The sequence below is a fragment of the Monodon monoceros genome, unplaced genomic scaffold (genome assembly GCF_005190385.1).
Source record: "Monodon monoceros isolate NGI ecotype Baffin Bay Population unplaced genomic scaffold, NGI_Narwhal_1 Super_Scaffold_21, whole genome shotgun sequence".
Lineage (NCBI taxonomy): Eukaryota > Metazoa > Chordata > Mammalia > Artiodactyla > Monodontidae > Monodon > Monodon monoceros.
Window position 1 is genome coordinate 548,607 of NW_021703778.1, and position 18,953 is coordinate 567,559.

Genomic DNA, 18,953 nt, shown 5'->3' on the forward strand with positions numbered 1-18,953 from the left:
TCGAGTCCGATGCCAGGCCTTAGAGACATCCTGGTAAACAAAAACAGACGTGGTCTTTGCTTTTATGGAACTCACAGTTCAGTGGAGAAGAGCGATTTTAATTTTTTAAAGCCCATCCCAATAAATGGAAATTTTAAGTCCAAGAGGTGCCATAAGGGAGAGGGGCAGAGGGCCAGGGAAACCCACAACGGGGGCCTTTAACCGGGCCGGGGCATCAGGGAAGTTTCACCTGAGGAGAGAAGCCTGGGCAGAGGTCCGGACGGGAGGAGGTGCCGGCGTGATGGAAGGCCGCACTCAAAGGAGCGGGTGCGGCCACGTGGGTGAGGCCAGGAGGAGGCCGGCGGCCCAGGTGAGTGGAGAGGCCAGGCGGGCCACACGACCTGCTGGGCCAAAGGCCAGGCTGAGCACTTTCGCCTTTAGTTCACAACAGACAGAAAATATTCAAGGGTGGCTGGTCTGGGTGGAAGGAGAGGGCTAACGGGAGCTGACTACAGTCTTACAGATCCCTCTGGCTGCACAGGCCCCTGGCTGGAGCCGGCCAGCGTGGACAGGTGAGACCACTCCGATTACCACAGGAACCCGGAGCAGGGGACAAGGGGCTGGCAGGCCGAGGTGACTCATCATGTGCTCGAGTAACTCGGTTCCTAAAAGGGTGCCAGAAGCTAGGAGGTGGCAGTGCGATGGCAAGCACGCTCACAGGGCCATCCTTCCGGGCGTCCTGTCGGACCCAGTGAGACAGGATGGCAGGCGGAGGTGCAATGGGGAACAGAGGTCTCCTTCTCTTGTTCCCCACTGTCTGCAGTCAGGGGGCAGCGGGTGAGACCCGGTGAGGTGACACAGCCATCACAGCCGTCCAGCTGGCTTTCAATGTTCTAAGCATTTTTTCCTCCAAACGTGCCACTCATAGAGCAAGAGCCGTGAACCCTGCCAACGACTGTTTATTAATGATGACAGAGGGGCTGGCGCCCGGCGCAGAGCTTGGCTCAGAGATGCTCTTCATCTCTCAGGAGTAGAAATGGTAAAGAGTCAGAGCTCCAAGTGAGTGGCATAGAACCACGTAAGTCAAGATAGTAAAATATATTGCTTTGCCTTCGGTTTACTTGCAAGCCAATTTTATGCTAATTCAGCACTCATAAACCTAGGGCTCAAGAGATGAGACCAGGAGGAAACTCCAAGGAAAAAGAGAAGATGCTGTTCCAGAAGAAAGAAGAAATTAGACTCAGATTGTTGGATTGTGGGCTGGCTAAGAATTATTATTATTTTTTTAAATCAGGAACGGGTAAGGAACAATTCAAGGATTCCCTACACATTCTTTTTAAACCACCATGGAACATTTACAGAAATTGATGATCTACTGGAATGTTACTGCAATGATGAAAAATTTGTAGGAAATATAATAGTCTTTCTAAAAAGATTCAGAAGAATGAACTGAATAATTATGATAATTAATAAAAATATCTCAGTAAAGTGACTGGATACGAGGGTAACTGGATATTCAAAAGTGAGTAACTCTCCATACACTAAGAATAACAGATCAAAATATGTAATTTGATAAAAGTTCCCATCCCAGTACTGGCAAAATAATAATAGTAAAAATATCTATGAGTGAATCTCACAAGAAATGTGTTGTAAATATACGGGGGGGAAAGCTATTAAGTTTTACTGAAGTATACAAAAGATTAAATAAATGAATGGTCATACCATGTTCCTGAATAGGATAATTCAATGTTATTAAAATTGCAATTTATCCAGAAATAATTTACAAATTCATGTAAGCCAACCAAAATCCCAACAGCATTTTTTAGATTTTTTTTAAATTTGATTCTCAAGATGATCTGGAATGGAAAATATGCAAAAAGTAATTTAAAATATTTTAAGAAAATTCTCTGGCCAATCAAATATTAAAATATACCAAAGCTATAGTAATTAAACAGCATGGGAACGTCCAAATAAATCAATGTAACAGAGAAAGATCTGGAAACAAGCTCTTAAAAGTGAAATGACAATATTTGATAAAAGCATCTCCAATCACTGGAGGAAAGAATGGGGGAGCCAGTCATCTGGCTTTGACATATGACAAGCGGAGTGGAATTATTTGCACATAAAAAACAAAGGATTAATTTTCATCAAGAATCAAAAGACAACCACATAGGAAAATAGGCAAGGTATACAATACAATGGATACTTGGCGTATGAAAAACTTTATGAACCTCACTAGCAATGAGGAATAGGTAAATTCACATAAGATACATTTTCCCCCTATTAAACAAACCAAAAAACCTCCTGCAGATTAGAATTTATAACGGTTAATCTCAATCCTAGGTGAGCAACTTTAATACCCTGGGGAGATTTTAAAGACCATCAATGCCCAGGCCCCATTCCAAACCAATTCAATTAAAACTTCCATGAATGGTACCTGGACACCAGGGTCTTTGTTTTGTTTTTAAGAGCTGGGCTGATTTCACTCTGTATCCGAGGTTAAAACCTTTGGTATGTTACTGATAGAGTGTAAACTGATGTTTGCTTCCTGTAGGGAGTATCAAAAAAATTTTTACATAAACCAAGCTTGGTTGATCACTTTTCACTATTTCCCTCTGAAATAAAAAAAAAAATTAATGCAGTACTTAGACTTTACTGTGCATATATTCTTTTTTTTTTAACACAACTCTACTGAGGTATAATTGATATACAAAAATATTGCACACATTTGATGTATACAATTTGATGAGTGTGAACATATGCATATACCTGTGAAACCATGACCACAATCAAGACAATAAACATACCCCTCACCTCTCAAAGTTTCTTATACCTCCCCCTTTTTTGTCTGTTAATAACACTTAACGTGAGACCTGCCCTCTTAAATTTTGTAAGTGCACAAACAGCATTATTAACTATAGGTACTGTGTTGTATGGCAGATCTAGAGCTTATTCATCTTGCATGACTGAACTTTTACACCCATTGAACAAGTGCCCGTTAGAACTATCAACATTCGAAATGTGCATACTCTTTGACCCAAGCAATTCCATTTCAAAGAATCCGTCCTACAGAAATAGTGTACGTATCCAAAACATATGTAAAAGTATTTGCTGTGGCATTTTTGTAATTACATGATTCGGGGAGACAACCTAAAAACTTATCAATAAGGGAACTGTTAAATAAATTACTGATTTACGTATAATGAAATACTATGGAGCAATTAAAAGGAGTAAGGCTGATATGAAAGATCACCAAGACATAGCATTAAATACAAAAGGTACAATGTAGGATCACAGTCTGACTTCATTTTATGTATAAAAATCACATATGTGTACGTGTACAAACAAACATGTGGAAGGGGGCTTTCACTTTTATTCCTTTGCATGGCTTGAATAATTACAATGAGCATATGTTAATGCATTATGTTATAATACTTTGATATTTTAAATACAGAAGAGAGTAAAGGATGGACCAGAAGAGGAACACAAGCTTCCGCTATGCTCTGTGTGTCACAGAAGCATCAGGAGGCCGCAGCCAGCCAGACCAAGAGCTGGGTTAGGATCCACAGCCCTCGTCAGCAGGAATCTCAAAGGCCAGCAGACCAAAAAGGGACAAAAGATTTATAGACATATATAAAATGAATCATCATTTGTACCAAATCTGGTACCTCTTACTCCTCGACCCTTATACTTAGAAATTCTTCAGCATGCAAACTTCTGTAACAGGACTTGAATATGTGTTTTTAAAACAAAAAGTAAAGCAGCCTAGTGCATTATATAAATTGGGAACTAGGCAAAGCTTCTTTTCTCTATTCAGCCTCTCAAATAAATTTAGGGGGAAAGCATGCTTCGAGGAATAAAAACTATTTTTGTTGCAAATACATCAGGCAAGAAGTTCCCTGAAAAGATCTATTACATTTTCAGATCATTACATTAAATTGCCTTAGATATCAACATTCTTTATAGTCAGAAATCTTAATGAGTAGCTAGACAGCAGTGAGAAGGCTCTAATTATGCTCTAGCTGGACTAGTTAATAGGATGTGTCCATGAAGAAGTGAATGGAGTTAAAGCTTAACAGCCCAGAGATTTTTCATATGGTCATTTTTCAGTAGTTAAGTTGATGTGGTCGTATAATGCTGGCTAGGGGAGGTATACACTGTTACGATTCGATAGTGTATTTATCATAATCATCTCATTATCTTTGCTTTTTCTCTACTTCTCTTTATTTATGATAGCCAAGAGGCAAAGCGAATTTAAAGCTCGGAACTGAAAACAAGTTACTGTTGAATTTGTAGAGCATGGATTCCCCTTTGGAGGTGAGGCCCTCCATCACTCCCACCATCTCCTCTGTAATAAAAATAAAAGAGGACTAATCCTTTCTTAGTGGGCATTGTAAACATACAAGTCACACACATCTGAATAAGTAAAATTCTTATTTAAGAAAATGTAAGTGCAGACTCTACTGAGTAATTTCATTAGAAGATGGAATTTAAATATCTTCTCAGTAACAGGTAATTTGTTTTCAGTACAAAATTCCTCCTACTCTTTTTGTCTTAGAGGCTATTTTTAAAATTAACTACATCAGTGTAACAACATATGTATTAACTTAAAGCTTGTTTCTCAGGAAAGTGGTTCTAATTTTCCTTTTTAACTACTGGAGTTCATCTGGCTGCACAGGCAGTAACCATTGTTTTCCAGTTTTGAAAGATTCTTCTTAACAATAATAACACTGCACTATCGCATTTTTCTCCATCTTTTTAAGTAAACACCGAGTGCACTCTGCTACTGCCTCCCAAACGCGCAATTTCTCTGTGAAGAAGTGTGGTCCATGTGTAACTAGCCTCTGACTCAAACAGGAGACAAAACAGGAATGTTCAACAGTGAGGCCTTCAGGCTCCCTGGGCCCTGAATTTCTGGACAGAGGGACAGAATAACCAGGCAACGAGCAATAAGCCGAGGCCCCTGGATGCCTTCCCGGCTCACAGCCACCTTCTGTGTGGCCTGGAGCGAAGTATTTCTCAGCTTTTCCACCAACGAAACACGACCTGCCACTCCATACTCCAAACCCACGTAATGGGAAAGCAATTAATTAACTGTAGTTCATTGCAAAGTACACCAAATTCCTCTGAAGAAAAACCATATAACTCCCAATTACCACTTAGAAGAACCCCTTAACCAATTAAGGTCGTGCGCGAGTGTGCGTGCGTGTGTGTGTGTGTGTGTGTGTGTGTGTGCATGCGTGCGTGTGCGTTTTAATCAGTTCGTGGGAGATCATGAAGGAACCGAGCCCCACAAAAGCAGTCTTAAACAAAGGTTTTCAAGTCTGAAAATGTCTTTGCCAAGACTGCCCCTCCAGAGAGGAAATCCAAAACATTCCAGGAAGCAAGCCTGGAAAGTCTCTTCAGAAGCCTCCAGGGATTCCTGATGTGACTGTCTTCTAGATGTCACTCTGAAGTAGGGCCCTGTCACTGCTGAGCTGGGGGCACCACCAAACACCTTCACTTCTCATGGCCTGAGAATTCTGAGTTTGTGGATACGTAACAGAAGTAGTACTAGCAAGGTCCCTGGCTCACGAGAAAGGTGAAATCAACACAGGTTTGATCACACAGTGTAAATCAGTGAGGCACTACCCCTCACCAACACACGGTGGATGGGGGAGAGGATTAATATGTGGTGCCCCTGCCACCGCGATCATAAGCTGAAACTCAGCAGCCCAAGCTGGCCACTCTCCACTGACTGACCTGTGTTCAGACATCATCACCCGTCTAGAGCTTGAAAACAAAGTTTGCCCCAATATCATACTCCAGGCTGGTACCACATTTCTGAATTTATATTAAAAAGCCCATCTTCCCCAGTCTTCATACCTGGCCTTCCCAGCGTTAGCATGTAGGAACATTCAGTTGGAGGGAAAATTACTTTAAAAGTAAACGTTTTTCCCTTTTTGCTTCAAACTTTCCTATTTATCTTCCTTTAATTAATCTTTTTAATCCATTAACTGGTTGCACAAAATTACCAAATAAGATGTTACTTTAAGATTAAAAAAAAAAAGGCAAATGAAGCAATCTACTTATAAGATGGCAAACTAATATTTAAAGAAAGACTGCCCATTTAACATAAATATTTTGATCCATGAACACTGCCTTAGTTGTATGTGCTAACTCAAGTGAGAGACAGCTACTTTCTGATTAGCTTTTAAGAGGTCACATTCAATCATGAATTTAAAAAAAAACACAAACATGCCCACCTGCTCCACACTCCTTCCTAAGCCTTTCATTCCTCTGGGTCCCAAAATGGTAGCCCCATTTCTAATGAATAATTGGAGCTTCAATCCTTTATTTCCAACTACTGTACAGGCCTTTCTATTTGGGCATTTCACTGTCTTCAAACTCAAGCTGCCCCAAACCAGACCCCAAGGACACTGCCCTATTCCAGGTCCCCAACACACTCTATCAGGGCAACACGTCACTGGCTTCTGGTCATCTCACTGGGATTCATTTTGCAAACCACCTGCTGCTGAACTCAGCTTTCGAAATGAATGCTTTCCTCTTCCTGCTTCCGCAGGTGGGGAGGTGGTACACCTGGGGAAGTGGCCCCAGGGATGAACCCTGGATTCCTCCATTACTGCCGCAAGTACTCAGGAATGAGCCCAGCCGAGCGAAGCGCTTCTGAGTAGGGGCAGACGTCTCCAAACCCGCTTGGTAACAGTATCCCAGCTGAGCCTGGAGCCGACGGTGCAGACAGCTTATCCTCAAGTAACAGCCCTAAGAATTGCCTAGAGGGGAGATAAAGCATGATTCTAGACCCAGCCTCTGAGATCCCTTCGAACTGCCTGAAAGCTCACCAACCATTTTCTAATCTCCTCAATTTTCTCTTGGATTTCCTGATCCTATAGTATTAAATTCCATATGCAATCTACCTTCAAACCACATAGAAATGGATTCCAGCAGGCTTTCAACTATGGGTCCAGAAATTCATTCTTCAGTTTAAGGATACTTACACTAAGGTGCATGAAATGCAGATCTACTTATAATTATGACCTTTCAACATTTTATCTCGTGTTACTAAAGAGTACCTATTTACATTAATAATAATATTAGAATACTTGTGATGAAGAAATCCACCATTTCCAAACAACAAAAAATCCTCCAACTCTCCTCCTATTTCACAAAGGGGTTCTATACATTTGTGATTTAGAAGTGAGTGAAACTTACTGTATTTTTAGAGAGACTCACAGTATTAGTGTGGGGTGCACGCCTTAACAACTGTCTCGCCCAATCGCTGGGATGGATACAAAGCAAAATATTTTCATTGCAAGATTTTGAAGCAACCATGGACAGGGGAGAAGATAATATGCACATAAAGCGGACAAATGCAGCAAGGAAACAGTATGTCTACAAAGAGAAGGGGGGCAGGAGAAGGAGGGGAAAGGGGAGGAAGAGAAGGTGGGGAAAGACATCAACAGCAGAGGGAACAGAAAGACTCAGGCTCAGAGGGAGGAAAAGCTGCTCTGAAGGACCTAAGAGAGGAGGACATCCTGGCCCCTCGGGAGCCTTGTTCTGTCACCGTCCCTCCTGAGCAGAGGATGGACAGTCCTGTGTTTACTAGCAAGACACCCTGCAAGACACAGAAATGAGTTTAGTACGGTCTCTCCACTCAAGGAGTAGCTGATAAGACAGACAAGCTGTACTGTGATAAGTAGCAGAAGGTAAGCACAGAGGGCAGCAGAATAAGGAGTTTATTACTTCATTCAGAATTAGGGTACAGAGTCATCGGCTGTGTGGGGAAACAGAGGTTGGAAGGTTGGTGAGTAAAAATGCAGAGTATCCATTAGTTTAAAAATTAAATTGTCTTCTAAAACTCCAGATTAAAAGCATACATACAGATGCAAAACTTGCAAGATGAAATGAACGTATGTCAAAGCCAAATGATTGCAGACTAAGTCCCTTTATGATATGCCAAGACCTGAGCTCATAGCTCTGGATAAATACCAAGCTGTGTCATTCATCGACTTATTTGGGTATTAATGAACGCATCAAAATTTTTCAACAATCACAGACATTGCTGCACTTGGAAAATGGTAAGTGGAGAGTCAGGTCAACGTGAACATTTCTCTGCTGGTTGAAATCTACATTTAAGGCATAATTTTGTAAAGTACAATGTCAGGTGTATTATTTTGAGATTACCTAGAGACATTCAATTTTGCATTTCATAGACTTTTCATATCCTTTTGTGTCTCCACAGAAAAACATTTATCTGTGTTGAAAATCCTGAAATCATTTGTAGATACACTTTTTCTTTTATTGGCTACGTTAAGAATATTTACCTGTGGGAACTATAATAATTACCAGCAACTGACTGGCCGAAAGTATCACATTTGCACAAGATTTACTGATGGGTCACTTGTGCAAGCTTGAGCAGCACTTCATCAATACATGCTTTCCTCAGCTGTTCTGGGACAGCAACAGGGCATCCCTTTTGGACCCACCATCATATGGATTTATCCTAAATAGTTGAAAAACGCAAGACCGTGATTCAATAATGAGACTACCACGAGACACTCTTAGCCGTGTTCACGGAGAGGGTATTGTGGAGAAAGCTGCGCACCACCTACCCACTGTCTGCCCCATTAAGTCCTCGGGGAGGAAATTCTTTCTGCTCTTAGCACCAGGATCAGTTACACTCACTGGCAAGTGGGCTGTTTTTACCTTATGGTGGAGAGTCCCTCACTGTATTAGCTCACTGTCTTCCTGCCTTTTTCTGGTGGCTAGAATCTTAAAGCAAAAGCTGAGGACCACCTGTGTGGGTGGTAAAGACTCCCCACCTTACGCTGTCTAGAATAACAATATGCAACAGAAACAATTACCATTGCCAACAGGTGCTGAGCCCCTGGTGCTAAAGCACTTATGTGTGTCAGCTTTCATTTAATATTCATAATAATGCTAAAATGCAGGCTCTTTTATTTTGCCACCTTGACCAATGAGGAAACCAAAGCTCACAGAGGTCCGCCAGCACCCCAAGGCCGCTGAGCCAGGGGGTGGCAGAAACCCGACTCAGCTGACGTCTTTCTGATACTGGAGGTCATGCCTCTAACTCTCCATTATTCTGCCTCCTGGCCTGGCCGATGGTTCGGCCCCCTTTGGCTCTTTATTTCCTTTTACTAATGAAATAAAGTTAATGGACCAAAATTCTTTGCATCAACACCAGGGCTCTTCCAAACCTTCTTCCAAAGGCCATGTCTGAGCCCCAGTGCCTGTCTGGCTCAAGCGCTGGATGACAGAGATCTCTGCTGCCAGTTTTTCCCCAGAGGACATGCGCTTCATGAGTAGAGGCTATGGGCAGCCCTGTGGCTCGGGAAAGGTCAGGTGGGTCTCCTGAGTCTGGACTTTGCTACCGCGTGTGCTTGGCTGGCCTCTGCACTGACTGGGTGGTTTGTGCACAAAGACTCCTGCCAAGGCAGGGGTAGGATCACGGGGATGGAATGCCAGCCTATGCTCCTCCACACGAGTGTTTCCAAATTCTGGCAGATATGAATCTTCCAGATTCCGGAATGAGAAATTGGAATTCCCAGAAATTCTCAGGAATTCCTGAAATCATATTATTTCATATTTGTTCCTAAATTTTATTTACGTTACTAAATAATAATGATGACCATAACAGTAAATTATTTCCCTAATAAACAACGAACCATTTATTTATGATAGAGATGCTAAAAATTTCAGAGGTTTTCTGTAAAAAAAAAACAAAACTATATATTACAATAACATGTAAAAATGATCTCCACCGGTTATCTGGTAACAGAAAACATTAGGAGAACATTAACACAAAATAAATGCTAAATAAAAGCCAGTTTAGGGGGTTGCTGGGAAGATGGTGGAAGAGTAAGATGCAGAGATCACCTTCCTCCCCACAGATACACCAGAAATACATCTACACGGGGAACAAGTCCTACACCAATACCTACTGAATGCTGGCAGAAGACCTCAGACCTCCCAAAAGGCAAGAAACTCCCCACGTACCTGGGTAGGGCAAAGGAAAAGAGAATAAACAGAGACAAAAGAATAGGGACGGGACCTGCACCAGTGGGAAGGAGCTGTGAAGGAGGAAAGATTTCCACACACTAGAAGCCCCTTCGCGGGCGGAGACTGCGGGTGGCGGAGGGGGAAGCTTTGGAGCCGTGGAGGACAGCGCAGCAACAGGGGTGCGGAGGGCAAAGCCGGGAGATTCCCGCACAGAGGATCGGTGCTGACTGGCACTCACCAGCCCCAGAGGCTTGTCTGCTCACCCGCTGGGGCGGGCGGGGCTGGGAGCTGAGGCTCAGGCTTCGGTTGGAGCGCAGGGAGAGGACTGGGGTTGGCGGCGTGAACACAGCCTGCAGGGGGTTAGTGCACCACGGGCGAGTGGGGAGGGAGTCGGGGAAAAGTCTGGAGCTGCCAAAGAGGCAAGAGACTTTTTCTTCCCTCTCTGTTTCCTGGTGCTCAAGGAGAGGGGATTCACAGCGCTGCTTAAAGGAGCTCCAGAGACGGGCGCGAGCTGCAGCTAAAAGCGCAGAGCCCAGAAACGGGCAGGAGACGCTAAGGCTGCTACTGCCGCCACCAAGAAGCCTGTGTGCGAGCACAGGTCACTATCCACACCCCCCTTCTGGGGAGCCTGTGCAGCCTGCCACTGCCAGGGTCCCAGGATCCAGGGACAACCTCCCCGGGAGAACGCACGGCGGGCCTCAGGCTGGTGCAACGTCACGCCGGCCTCTGCCGCCGCAGGCTCGCCCCGCCCTCCGTACCCCTCCCTCCCCCTCGGCCTGAGTGAGCCAGAGCCCCCGAATCAGCGGCTCCTTTAACCCCGTCCTGTCTGAGCAAAGAACATACGCCCTCCGGTGACCTACACGCAGAGGCGGGGCCAAATCCATAGCTGAGCCCCGGGAGCTGTGCAAACAAGGAAGACAAAGGGAAATCTCTCCCAGCAGCCTCAGGAGCAGCGGATTAAAACTCCACAAACAACTTGATGTACCTGCATCTGTGGAATACCTGAATAGACAACGGATCATCACAAATTGAGGAGGTGGACTTCGACAGCAAGATCTATGATTTTTTCCCCTTTTCCTCTTTTTGTGAATGTGTATGTGTATGCTTCTGTGTGAGATCTTGTCTGTATAGCTTTGCTTCCACCATTTGTCCTAGGGTTCTATCCGTCCATTGTTTGTTTTTTTTAAATTTTTTTCTTAATAATTAATTTTAATAACTTTATTATACGTTACCTTCCTTCTTTCTTTCTTTCTTTCTTTTCTTTCCTCCCTTCCTTCCTTCCCTCCTTTACACAATGAATCATCCCAAATTGAGGAGGTGGACTTTGAGAGCAAGATTTATGATTTTTTCCCCTTTACCTCTTTTTGTGAGGGAGTATGTGTATGCTTCTAAGATTTTGTCTGTATAGCTTTGCTTCCAACATTTGTCCTAAGGTTCTATCCGTCCCTTTTTTTTTTCGAAATAATTATTTTTTAACTCAATAACTTTATTATACTTTATTATATTTTATGGTATCTTCTTTCTTTCTGTCTTTTTTCCTTCCTTCCCTCCTTCCTTCCTTCCTCCCTCCCTCCCTTCTTTCCTTCTTGCCTTCTTTTCTTTTCTTTCTTTCTTTCTTTCTTTCTTCCTTCCTTCCCTCCCTTTTCTTTCTTTCTCTCTCCCTCTCTCTCCTTCTTTCTTTCTTTCTTTCTTTCTTTCTTTCTTTCTTTCTTTCTTTCTTTCTTTCTTTCTTTCTTCATACTTCTACTACTTCTCTCTACTTTTTCTCCCTTTCATTCTGAGCTGTGTGGATGAAAGGCTCTTGGGATCCAGCCAGGAGTAAGGGCTCTGCCTCTGAGGTGGGAGAGCCAACTTCAGGACACTGATCAACAAGAGACCTCCCAGCTCCACATAATATCAAACGGCGAAAATCTCCCAGAGACCTCCATCTCAACACCAGCACCCAGCTTCACTCAACGACCAGCAAACTACAGTGCTGGACAACCTATGCCAAACAACTAGCAAGACAGGAACACAACCCCACCCATTAGCAGAGAGGCTGCCTAAAATCATAATAAGTCCACAGACACCCCAAAACACACCACCAGACGTGGACCTGCCCACCAGAAAGACAAGATCCAGCCTCATCCACCAGAACACAGGCACTAGTCCCCTCCACCAGGAAGCCTACACAACCCACTGAACCAACCTTAGCCACTGGACACAGACATCAAAAACAACGGGAACTACGAACCTGCAGCCTGCAAAAAGGAGACCCCAAACACAGTGAGATAAGCAAAATGAGAAGACAGAAAAATACACAGCAGATGCAGGAGCAAGATAAAAATGCACCAGACCTAACAAATGAACAGGAAATAGGCAGTCTACCTGAAAAAGAATTCAGAATAATAGTAAGGATGATCCAAAATCTTGGAAATAGAATGGACAAAATGCAAGAAACATTTAACAAGGACCTAGAAGAAATAAAGATGAAACAAGCAACGATGAACAACACAATAAATGAAATTAAAAGTACTCTAGATGGAATCAATAGCAGAATAACTAAGGCAGAAGAACGGATAAGTGACCTGGAAGGTAAAATAGTGGAAATAACTACTGCAGAGCAGAATAAAGAAAAAAGAATGAAAAGAATTGAGGCAGTCTCAGAGACCTCTGGGACAACATTAAATGCACCAACATTTGAATTATAGGGGTTCCAGAAGAAGAAGAGAAAAAGAAAGGGACTGAGAAAATATTTGAAGAGATTATAGTTGGAAACTTCCCTAATATGGGAAAGGAAATAGTTAATCAAGTTCAGGAAGCACAGAGAGTCCCATACAGGATAAATCGAAGGAGAAATAGGCCAAGACACATATTAATCAAACTGTCAAATATTAAATACAAAGAAAACATATTAAAAGCAGCAAGGGAAAAACAACAAATAACACACAAGGGAATCCCCATAAGGTTAACAGCTGATCTCTCAGCAGAAACCCCGCAAGCCAGAAGGGAGTGGCAGGACATACTGAAAGTGATGAAGGAGAAAAATCTGCAACCAAGATTACTCTACCCAGCAAGGATCTCATTCAGATTTGATGGAGAAATTAAAACCTTTACAGACAAGCAAAAGCTGAGAGAGTTCAGCACCACCAAACCAGCTTTACAACACATGCTAAAAGAAACTTCTCTAGGCAAGAAACACAAGAGAAGGAAAAGACCTATAATAACGAACCCAAAACAATTTAGAAAATGGGAATAGGAACATACATATCGATAATTACCTTAAATGTAAATGGAATAAATGCTCCCACCAAAAGACACAGATTGTCTGAATGGATACAAAAACAAGACCCTTATATATGCTATCTACAAGAGACCCACTTCAGACCTAGAGACACATACAGAATGAAAGTAAGGGGATGGAAAAAGATATTCCATGAAAATGGAAACCAAAAGAAAGCTGGAGTAGCAATTCTCATATCAGACAAAATAGACTGTAAAATAAAGACTATTAGAAGAGACAAAGAAAGACACTACATAATGATCAAGGGATCGATCCAAGAAGAAGATATAACAATTGTAAATATTTATGCACCCAACATAGGAGCACCTCAATACATAAGGCAAATACTAACAGCCATAAAAGAAATCAACAGTAACACATTCATAGTAGGGGACTTTAACACCCCACTTTCACCAATGGACAGATCATCCAAAATGAAAATTAATAAGGAAACACAAGCTTTAAATGATACATTAAACAAGATGGACTTAATTGATATTTATAGGACACTCCATCCAAAAACAACAGAATACACATTTTTCTCAAGTGCTCATGGAACATTCTCCAGGATAGATCATATCTTGGGTCACAAATCAAGCCTTGGTAAATTTATGGAAATTGAAACTGTATCAAGTATCTTTTCCGACCACAACGCCATGAGACTAGATATCAATTACAGGAAAAGATCTGTAAAAAAATACAAACACATGGAGGCTAAACAATACACTACTTAATAACGAAGTGATCACTGAAGAAATCAAAGAGGAAATAAAAAATACCTAGAAACAAATAACAATGGAGACACAGCAACCCAAAACCTATGGGATGCAGCAAAAGCAGTTCTAAGGGAGAAGTTTATAGCAATACAAGCCCACATTAAGAAGCAGGAAGCATCTCGAATAAACAACGTAACCTTGCACCTCAAGCAATTAGAGAAAGAAGAACAAAAACTCCCCAAAGTTAGCAGAAGGAAAGAAATCATAAAGATCAGATCAGAAATAAATGAAAAAGAAATGAAGGAAACGATAGCAAAGATCAATAAAACTAAAAGCTGGTTTTTTGAGAAGATAAACAAAGTTGATAAACCATTAGCCAGACTCATCAAGAAAAAATGGGAGAAGACTCAACTCAATAGAATTAGAAATGAAAAAGGAGAAGTAACAACTGACACTGCAGAAATACAAAAGATCATGAGAGATTACTACAAGCAACTCTATGCCAATAAAACGGACAACCTGGAAGAAATGGACAAATTCTTAGAAATGCACAACCTGCCAAGACTGAATCAGGAAGAAATTGAAAATATGAACAGACCAATCACAAGCACTGAAATTGAAACTGTGATTAAAAATCTTCCAACAAACAAAAGCCCAGGACCAGATGGCTTCACAGGCGAATTCTATCAAACATTTAGAGAAGAGCTAACACCTATCCTTCTCAAACTCTTCCAAAATATAGCAGAGAGAGGAACACTCCCAAACTCATTCTACGAGGCCACCATCACCCTGATACCAAAACCAGACAAGGATGTCACAAAGAAAGAAAACTACAGGCCAATATCACTGATGAACATAGATGCAAAAATCCTCAACAAAATACTAGCAAACAGAATCCAACAGCACATTAAAAGGATCATACACCATGATCAAGTGGGGTTTATTCCAGGAATACAAGGATTCTTCAATATACGCAAATCAATCAACGTGATACACCATATTAACAAATTGAAGGAGCAAAACCATATGATCATCTCAATAGATGCAGAGAAAGCTTTCAACAAAATTCAACACCCATTTATGATAAAAACCCTGCAGAAAGTAGGCATAGAGGGAACTTTCCTCAACATAATAAAGGCCATATATGACAAACCCACAGCCAACATCGTCCTCAATGGTGAAAAACTGAAAGCATTTCCACTAAGATCAGGAACAAGACAAGGTTGCCCACTCTCACCACTCTTATTCAACATAGTTTTGGAAGTTTTAGCCACAGCAATCAGAGAAGAAAAGGAAATAAAAGGAATCCAAATCGCAAAAGAAGAAGTAAAGCTGTCACTGTTTGCAGATGACGTGATACTATACATACAGAATCCTAAAGGTGGTAGCAGAAAACTACTAGAGGTAATCAATGAATTTGGTGAAGTAGCAGGATACAAAATTAATGCACAGAAATCTCTGGCATTCCTATACACTAATGATGAAAAATCTGAAAGTGAAATCAAGAAAACACTCCCATTTACCACTGCAACAAAAAGAAAAAAATATCTAGGAATAAACCTACCTAAGGAGACAAAAGACCTATATGCAGAAAATTATAAGACACTGATGAAAGAAATTAAAGATGATACAAATAGATGGAGAGATATCCCATGTTCGTGGATTGGAAGAATCAACATTGTGAAAATGACTCTACTACCCAAAGCAATCTATAGATTCAAGGCAATCCCTATCAAACTACCACTGGCATTTTTCACAGAGCTAGAACAAAAAATTTCACAATTTGTATGGAAACACAAAAGACCCCGAATAGCCAAAGCAATCTTGAGAATGAAAAACGGAGCTGGAGGAATCAGGCTCCCTGACTTTGGACTATACTACAAAGCTACAGTAATCAAGACAGTATGGTACTGGCACAAAAACAGAAAGATAGATCAATGGAACAGGATAGAAAGCCCAGAGATAAACCCACGCACATATGGTTATCTTATCTTTGATAAAGGAGGCAGGAATGTACAGTGGAGAAAGGACAGCCTCTTCAATAAGTGGTGCTGGGAAAACTGGACAGGTACATATAAAAGTATGAGATTAGAACAATCTCTAACACCATACACAAAAATAAGCTCAAAATGGATTAAAGACCTAAATGTAAGGCCAGACACTATAGAACTCTTAGAGGAAAACATAGGCAGAACACTCTATGACATAAATCACAGCAAGATCCTTTTTGACCCACCTCCTAGAGAAATGGAAACAAAAACAAAAATAAACAAATGGGACCTAATGAAACTTAAAAGCTTTTGCACAGCAAAGGAAACCGTAAACAAGACCAAAAGACAACCCTCAGAATGGGAGAAAATATTTGCAAATGAAGCAACTGACAAAGGATTAATCTCCAAAATTTATAAGCAGCTCATGCAGCTCAATAACAAAAAAACAAACAACCAATCCAAAAATGGGCAGAAGACCTAAATAGACATTTCTCCAAAGAAGATATACAGACTGCCAACAAACACATGAAAGAATGCTCAACTTCATTAATCATTAGAGAAATGCAAATCAAAACTACAATGAGATATCATCTCACACCAGTCAGAATGGCCATCATCAAAAAATCTAGAAACAATAAATGCTGGAGAGGGTGTGGAGAAAAGGGAACCCTCTTGCACTGCTGGTGGGAATGTGAATTGGTACAGCCACTATGGAGAACAGTATGGAGGTTCCTTAAAAAACTACAAAGAGAACTACCATATGACCCAGCAATCCCACTACTGGGCATATACCCTGAGAAAACCATAATTCAAAAAGAGTCATGTACCAAAATGTTCATTGCAGCTCTATTTACAATAGCCCGGAGATGGAAACAACCTAAGTGCCCATCATCGGATGAATGGATAAAGAAGATGTGGCACATATATACAATGGAATATTACTCAGCCATAAAAAGAAACGAAATTGAGCTATTTGTAATGAGGTGGATAGACCTAGAGTCTGTCATACAGAGTGAAGTAAGTCAGAAAGAAAAAGACAAATACCGTATGCTAACACATATATATGGAATTTAAGGAAAAAAAAAATGTCATGAAGAACCTAGGGGTAAGACAGAAATAAAGACACAGACCTACTGGAGAACGGACTTGAGGATATGGGGAGGGGGAAGGGTGAGCTGTGACCGGGTGAGAGAGAGGCATGGACATATATACACTACCAAACGTAAGGTAGATAGCTAGTGGGAAGCAGCCGCATGGCACAGGGATATCGGCTCGGTGCTTTGTGACCACCTGGAGGGGTGGGATAGGGAAGGTGGGAGGGAGGGAGACGCAAGAGAGAAGAGATATGGGAACATATGTATATGTGTGGCTGATTCACTTTGTTATAAAGCAGAAACTAACACACCATTGTAAAGCAATTATACCCCAATAAAGATGTTAAAAAATAATAATAAAATAAAAATAAAAGACATTTAAAAAACTGAAAGATGACATTAAAATATTTATCATTTATAAGATATTCTTAAAATACAATTTTAAAATACACAAAGCATTAATTGTCCTATCCAACAGTCTTGATTTTTGTTTCAGGACAAATATGCCAGATGTTAAAAATGTTTTCTTTCATTTTACATTGACATTGGTCAAATTGTTGACAGGCTTCCAAAAGCATAGCCAAGTTAGGCATTAGAGTTTGCATCATATATGCTCATTTCCTTTTTTAATGATGAAAGTATTTTATCTTCCTGCCCTGATTCTGGTTGGGCCATTGAGGTCTATGTTGTTTTTGCTAATTAAGATTTTAGATCACTTTCTGGTTTCATGATGCAGTGTTGCACAACCCACACTCATATCTTCCTCTCTTTGCATTTCTTATGTTAAATTACTTGGAAAGAACAAATTGTAATACGTAATATATACAATATAGTGAATATTCAAACACAAAAAAATGCCCGGGTACATCCAATGACATACCATTCAGATCTCCTAGCAAGCTCACCAGGGCTACAGAGAATCACAGATCAAAATTTCAAATTTAATGACTTACTTTGCTTTACAAATTTGTTATTTCTTAGAACACCACTAATAGGACTTGTATAAAGTATATGATGCATATTAGCAGATCATTTATTTTTGCAAGAATGACTTGCACATACACATTATTTAGAGCACGGCAACAGCTACAAGCGAGGCTGACCGCCTGGGCTGTGACCACTTTACTCTTACTGGTTCCCATCCTGATGCCTGGAAATGTCTACCTTCACCTTTGATTCTGCTGCCAGAATTTTTTTTTTAAAAAAAAACTTTATTGAGGGATGACTGGCAAATATAATTGTATCTGATGTGTACAATGTGCTGATTTGATACCCACGTACGCTGTGGAATGATTACCAAGATAATCAACAGGTGTTGCTCTCCATGATGTCAGTAGATTCCTCTGAGCCAGTAATGTCTTCAGGAAGATTATTAAATTTTAATTGTCAAATTTTAATTCTAACTTCCCGTTTTCCCAATCTCTTGACTAATTTTTCTTGGGATTCAGGATTCAGGAAAACATAAAAAACTTTTTCTGAGAAGTGCTGCTGAGACTGTGTCCAACAGGCAAGCGGGCCTATTTTTCTTTTAGGAAAAACTTCTTTGGCTTACTTATACCTACCAGACTGTCCATGCAGAGGGCCTCTGTTGAATTCACCAAAATGTGCATATAGGCTAGTTCACCTGTCAGCTTGGGACAACCTCAGAGGCACAGGAAAAGTACCCTTTAGCAATTTAGGAGTCACATAAATATCTTGAGCTATGCAAAGCTTAGCAAATGCAGGAGGACAAGATGACGTAAGTCAAAATGCCGTTTTCACAAGTACTTCTGGGCTATCGCTTTAGACCTGGCCTCGCCATTTATCAATATCCACTATCCAATATCAGAAATGAATAGTAATCTGGGCTTGGGTAAATCATTTTCCTCGCCCCACCCCACATTCAAGGACT

The 18,953-nt window shown here is 41.0% G+C and overlaps 1 protein-coding gene across 6 annotated transcripts in view; it reads right to left on the reverse strand.

Annotated features, from left to right (window-relative positions):
- The window catches only part of ARMC4 (armadillo repeat containing 4), a 189,425-nt gene that overhangs the window by 135,175 nt on the left and 35,297 nt on the right, over nucleotides 1-18,953 (reverse strand). The window lies entirely within an intron of this gene.